Raw genomic sequence first — 6,055 nt, forward strand, 5'->3', positions numbered from 1 at the left:
ATGTCTCAGAACCTTCTAGTCAAACTGTCAATATGTCTCGGAGCCTTCCAGTCAAACTGTCAATATGTCTCAGAACCTTCCAGTCAAACTGTCAATATGTCTCAGAACCTTCAACTGTCAATATGTCTCAGAACCTTCAAATGTCAATATGTCTCAGAACCTTCCAGTCAAACTCTCAATATGTCTCAGAGCCTTCTAGTCAAACTGTCAATATGTCTCAGAGCCTTCCAGTCAAAGTCAATATGTCTCAGTCAACTGTCAATATGTCTCAGAACCTTCCAAACTGTCAATATGTCTCAGAACCTTCCAGTCAAACTTTCAATATGTCTCAGAACCTTCAACTGTCAATATGTCTCAGAACCTTCCAGTCAAACTGTCAATATGTCTCAGAACCTTCCAGTCAAACTGTCAATATGTCTCAGAACCTTCCAGTCAAACTGTCAATATGTCTCAGAGCCCTCTAGTCAAACTGTCAATATGTCTCAGAACCTTCCAGTCAAACTGTCAATATGTCTCAGAACCTTCCAGTCAAACTGTCAATATGTCTCAGAACCTTCAACTGTCAATATGTCTCAGAACCTTCAAATGTCAATATGTCTCAGAACCTTCAACTGTCAATATGTCTCAGAACCTTCCAGTCAAACTCTCAATATGTCTCAGAGCCTTCTAGTCAAACTGTCAATATGTCTCAGAGCCTTCTAGTCAAACTGTCAATATGTCTCAGAGCCTTCTAGTCAAACTGTCAATATGTCTCAGAGCCTTCCAGTCAAACTGTCAATATGTCTCAGAACCTTCAACTGTCAATATGTCTCAGAGCCTTCTAGTCAAACTGTCAATATGTCTCAGAACCTTCCAGTCAAACTGTCAATATGTCTCAGAACCTTCCAGTCAAAATGTCAATATGTCTCAGAACCTTCCAGTCAAACTGTCAATATGTCTCAGAACCTTCCAGTCAAACTGTCAATATGTCTCAGAACCTTCCAGTCAAATTGTCTCAGAACCTTCCAGTCAAACTGTCAATATGTCTCAGAGCCCTTCCAATATGTCTCAGAAAACTGTCAATATGTCTCAGAGCCTTCTAGTCAAACTGTCAATATGTCTCAGAAACTGTCAATATGTCTCTTCCAGTCAAACTTTCATGTCTCACTGTCAATATGTCTCAGAACTGTCAAACAATATGTCTCAGAACCTTCCAGTCAAACTGTCAATATGTCTCAGAACCTTCCAGTCAAACTGTCAATATGTCTCAGAACCTTCCAGTCAAACTGTCAATATGTCTCAGAACCTTCCAGTCAAACTTCAGAACCTGTCAATATGTCTCAGAACCTTCAACTGTCAATATGTCTCAGAACCTTCAAATGTCAATATGTCTCAACTGTCAATATGTCTCAGAACCTTCCAGTCAAACTCTCAATATGTCTCAGAGCCTTCTAGTCAAACTGTCAATATGTCTCAGAGCCTTCCAGTCAAACTGTCAATATGTCTCAGAACCTTCAACTGTCAATATGTCTCAGAACCTTCCAGTCAAACTGTCAATATGTCTCAGAACCTTCCAGTCAAACTGTCAATATGTCTCAGAACCTTCCAGTCAAACTGTCAATATGTCTCAGAACCTTCCAGTCAAACTGTCAATATGTCTCAGAACATTCTAGTCAAACTGTCAATATGTCTCAGAACCTTCCAGTCAAACTGTCAATATGTCTCAGAACCTTCCAGTCAAACTGTCAATATGTCTCAGAGCCTTCTAGTCAAACTCTCAATATGTCTCAGAACCTTCAACTGTCAATATGTCTCAGAACATTCCAGTAAAACAATCAATATGTCTCAGAGCCTTCTAGTCAAACTGTCAATATGTCTCAGAACCTTCAACTGTCAATATGTCTCAGAACATTCCAGTAAAACAATCAATATGTCTCAGAGCCTTCCAGTCAAACTGTCAATATGTCTCAGAACCTTCCAGTCAAACTGTCAATATGTCTCAGAACCTTCCAGTCAAACTGTCAATATGTCTCAGAACCTTCCAGTCAAACTGTCAATATGTCTCAGAACCTTCCAGTCAAACTGTCAATATGTCTCAGAACCTTCCAGTCAAACTGTCAATATGTCTCAGAACCTTCAACTGTCAATATGTCTCAGAACCTTCAACTGTCAATATGTCTCAGAACCTTCAACTGTCAATATGTCTCAGAACCTTCAACTGTCAATATGTCTCAGAACCTTCAAATGTCAATATGTCTCAGAACCTTCAAATGTCAATATGTCTCAGAACCTTCCAGTCAAACTCTCAATATGTCTCAGAGCCTTCCAGTCAAACTGTCAATATGTCTCACAACCTTCAACTGTCAATATGTCTCAGAACCTTCCAGTCAAACTGTCAATATGTCTCAGAACCTTCCAGTCAAACTGTCAATATGTCTCGGAGCCTTCTAGTCAAACTGTCAATATGTCTCAGAGCCTTCTAGTCAAACTGTCAATATGTCTCAGAGCCCTCTAGTCAAACTGTCAATATGTCTCAGAACCTTCCAGTCAAACTGTCAATATGTCTCAGAACCTTCCAGTCAAACTGTCAATATGTCTCAGAACCTTCAACTGTCAATATGTCTCAGAACCTTCAAATGTCAATATGTCTCAGAACCTTCAAATGTCAATATGTCTCAGAACCATCAACTGTCAATATGTCTCAGAACCTTCCAGTCAAACTCTCAATATGTCTCAGAGCCTTCCAGTCAAACTGTCAATATGTCTCAGAGCCTTCCAGTCAAACTGTCAATATGTCTCAGAGCCTTCCAGTCAAACTGTCAATATGTCTCAGAACCTTCCAGTCAAACTGTCAATATGTCTCAGAACCTTCCAGTCAAACTGTCAATATGTCTCAGAAACTTCCAGTCAAACTGTCAATATGTCTCAGAACATTCTAGTCAAACTGTCAATATGTCTCAGAACCTTCCAGTCAAACTGTCAATATGTCTCAGAACCTTCCAGTCAAACTGTCAATATGTCTCAGAACCTTTCTATTCAAACTGTCAATATGTCTCAGAACCTTCCAGTCAAACTGTCAATATGTCTCAGAACCTTCCAGTCAAACTGTCAATATGTCTCAGAGCCTTCTAGTCAAACTGTCAATATGTCTCAGAGCCTTCCAGTCAAACTGTCAATATGTCTCAGAACCTTCAACTGTCAATATGTCTCAGAACCTTCCAGTCAAACTTTCAATATGTCTCAGAACCTTCAACTGTCAATATGTCTCAGAACCTTCCAGTCAAACTGTCAATATGTCTCAGAACCTTCCAGTCAAACTGTCAATATGTCTCAGAACCTTCCAGTCAAACTGTCAATATGTCTCAGAACCTTCCAGTCAAACTGTCAATATGTCTCAGAACCTTCCAGTCAAACTGTCAATATGTCTCAGAGCCCTCTAGTCAAACTGTCAATATGTCTCAGAACCTTCCAGTCAAACTGTCAATATGTCTCAGAACCTTCCAGTCAAACTGTCAATATGTCTCAGAACCTTCAACTGTCAATATGTCTCAGAACCTTCAAATGTCAATATGTCTCAGAACCTTCAACTGTCAATATGTCTCAGAACCTTCCAGTCAAACTCTCAATATGTCTCAGAGCCTTCTAGTCAAACTGTCAATATGTCTCAGAGCCTTCCAGTCAAACTGTCAATATGTCTCAGAACCTTCAACTGTCAATATGTCTCAGAGCCTTCTAGTCAAACTGTCAATATGTCTCAGAACCTTCTAGTCAAACTGTCAATATGTCTCAGAACCTTCCAGTCAAACTGTCAATATGTCTCAGAACCTTCCAGTCAAACTCTCAATGTCTCAGAGCCTTCAACTGTCAATATGTCTCAGAACCTTCCAGTCAAACTGTCAATATGTCTCAGAACCTTCCAGTTCTCAGTTCTGAGTTCCCTTTGGCAGTTAACAGTAAAGACAAGGGAGTTGCAGTTTCTAATAGATCAGATAATAAGTGCATTACCATTTAGCCCATCTAGTCCAGAGAGTCTGGAGACAAACAGCACCATAAAGATGTCTCTCTGTCTCCATGTTCCCTCAACTGGGCATCATTACCATTTAGCCCATCTAGTCCAGAGAGTCTGGAGACAAACAGCACCATAAAGATGTCTCTCTTTCTGCCTGTTCCCTCAACTGAGCCTCATTACCATTTAGCTCATCTAGTCCAGAGAGTCTGGAGACAAACAGGACCATAAAGATGTCTCTCTGTCTCCATGTTCCCTCAACTGGGCCTCATTACCATTTAGCTCATCTAGTCCAGAGAGTCTGGAGACAAACAGGACCATAAAGATGTCTCCATGGTCCCTCAACTGGGCCTCATTACCATTTAGCCCATCTAGTCCAGAGAGTCTGGAGACAAACAGGACCATAAAGATGTCTCTCTGTCTCCATGTTCCCTCAACTGGGCCTCATTACCATTTAGCTCATCTCGTCCAGAGAGTCTGGAGACATAAAGATGTCTCTCTGTCTGCCTGTTCCCTCAACTGAGCCTCAGAACCAGCTGGCTGAGTGCTGTCCTGAGTCTCTATGGGATTGGTTAGAGTTAGTGAACTGAGCCTCAGAACCAGCTGGCTGAGTGCTGTCCTGAGGCTCTATGGGGTTGGTTTGGGTTGGTGAACTGAGCCTCAGAACCAGCTGGCTGAGGGGACTCTTGTTTCCTCTCAGTTATTCTGTCTCTGATCAAACAGACCATGAGGATCCCAGCTCTAGAGGTTCATCTTGCCATATAACTGACTGACTGTGAAAAGGACAACTTCTTCACACAGGAGATACGATACATCATTGAAATAAACATAAAATAATGATTAAATAATGACTGTTTCTTGTTGCCTCTTTCTTTCTTCAAAACAACACATTTAGCTGATCAATGATTGGAGTTATTTCCCCCAGATTAAATCAATCAAATGCATCCTACTTCCATCAACAGATTAAAGTCATCAGGAATAACATCAACTAGGCTATAATGAGGGGACAGAGTAGAGGCCGGTCTCCTGCTACAGCCAGAGTAGAGGCCGGCCTCCTGCTACAGCCAGAGTAGAGGCCGGCATCCTGCTACAGCCAGAGTAGAGGGCGGCCTCCTGCTACAGCCAGAGTAGAGGGCGGCCTCCTGCTACAGCCAGAGTAGAGGCCGACATCCTGCTACAGCCAGAGTAGAGGCGGCCTCCTGCTACAGCCAGAGTAGAGGGCGGCCAGCCTCCTGCTACAGCCAGAGTAGAGGGCGGCCAGTCTCCTGCTACAGCCAGAGTAGAGGCCGGCATCCTGCTACAGCCAGAGTAGAGGGCGGCCTCCTGCTACAGCCAGAGTAGAGGCCGGCATCCTGCTACAGCCAGAGTAGAGGCCGGCCAGCCTCCTACTACAGCCAGAGTAGAGGGCGGCCTCCTGCTACAGAGTAGAGGCCGGCCAGCCTCCTGCAATAGCCAGATTAGAGTCCGGCCAGCCTCCTGCTACAGAGTAGAGCTCGGCCTCCTGCTACAAAGTAGAGGCCGACCAGCCTCCTGCTACAGCCAGAGTAGAGGCCGGCCAGCTACAGCCAGAGTAGAGGCCGGACAGCCTCCTGCTACAGCCAGAGCAGACATTATAGGATCAGTCTGTCACACTGTCTTCCTGTATATGAACAGCAGGACAGGACCTGTCCCAGGTAAACACTAGACACTCCTGTCCATAACATGTCTATTAACAGAGCCAGGGTAAACACTAGACACTCCTGTCCATAACATGTCTATTAACAGAGCCAGGGTAAACACTAGACACTCCTGTCCATAACATGTCTATTAACAGAGCCAGGGTAAACTCTAGACACTCCTGTCCATAACATGTCTATTAACAGAGCCAGGGTAAACTCTAGACACTCCTGTCCATAACATGTCTATTAACAGAGCCAGGGTAAACACTAGACACTCCTGTCCATAACATGTCTATTAACAGAGCCAGGGTAAACTCTAGACACTCCTGTCCATAACATGTCTATTAACAGAGCCAGGGTAAACTCTAGACACTCCTGTCCATAACATGTCTATTAACAGAGCCAGGGTAAA

Source organism: Oncorhynchus tshawytscha, unplaced genomic scaffold, assembly GCF_018296145.1.
Source record: "Oncorhynchus tshawytscha isolate Ot180627B unplaced genomic scaffold, Otsh_v2.0 Un_contig_18868_pilon_pilon, whole genome shotgun sequence".
Taxonomy (NCBI): domain Eukaryota; kingdom Metazoa; phylum Chordata; class Actinopteri; order Salmoniformes; family Salmonidae; genus Oncorhynchus; species Oncorhynchus tshawytscha.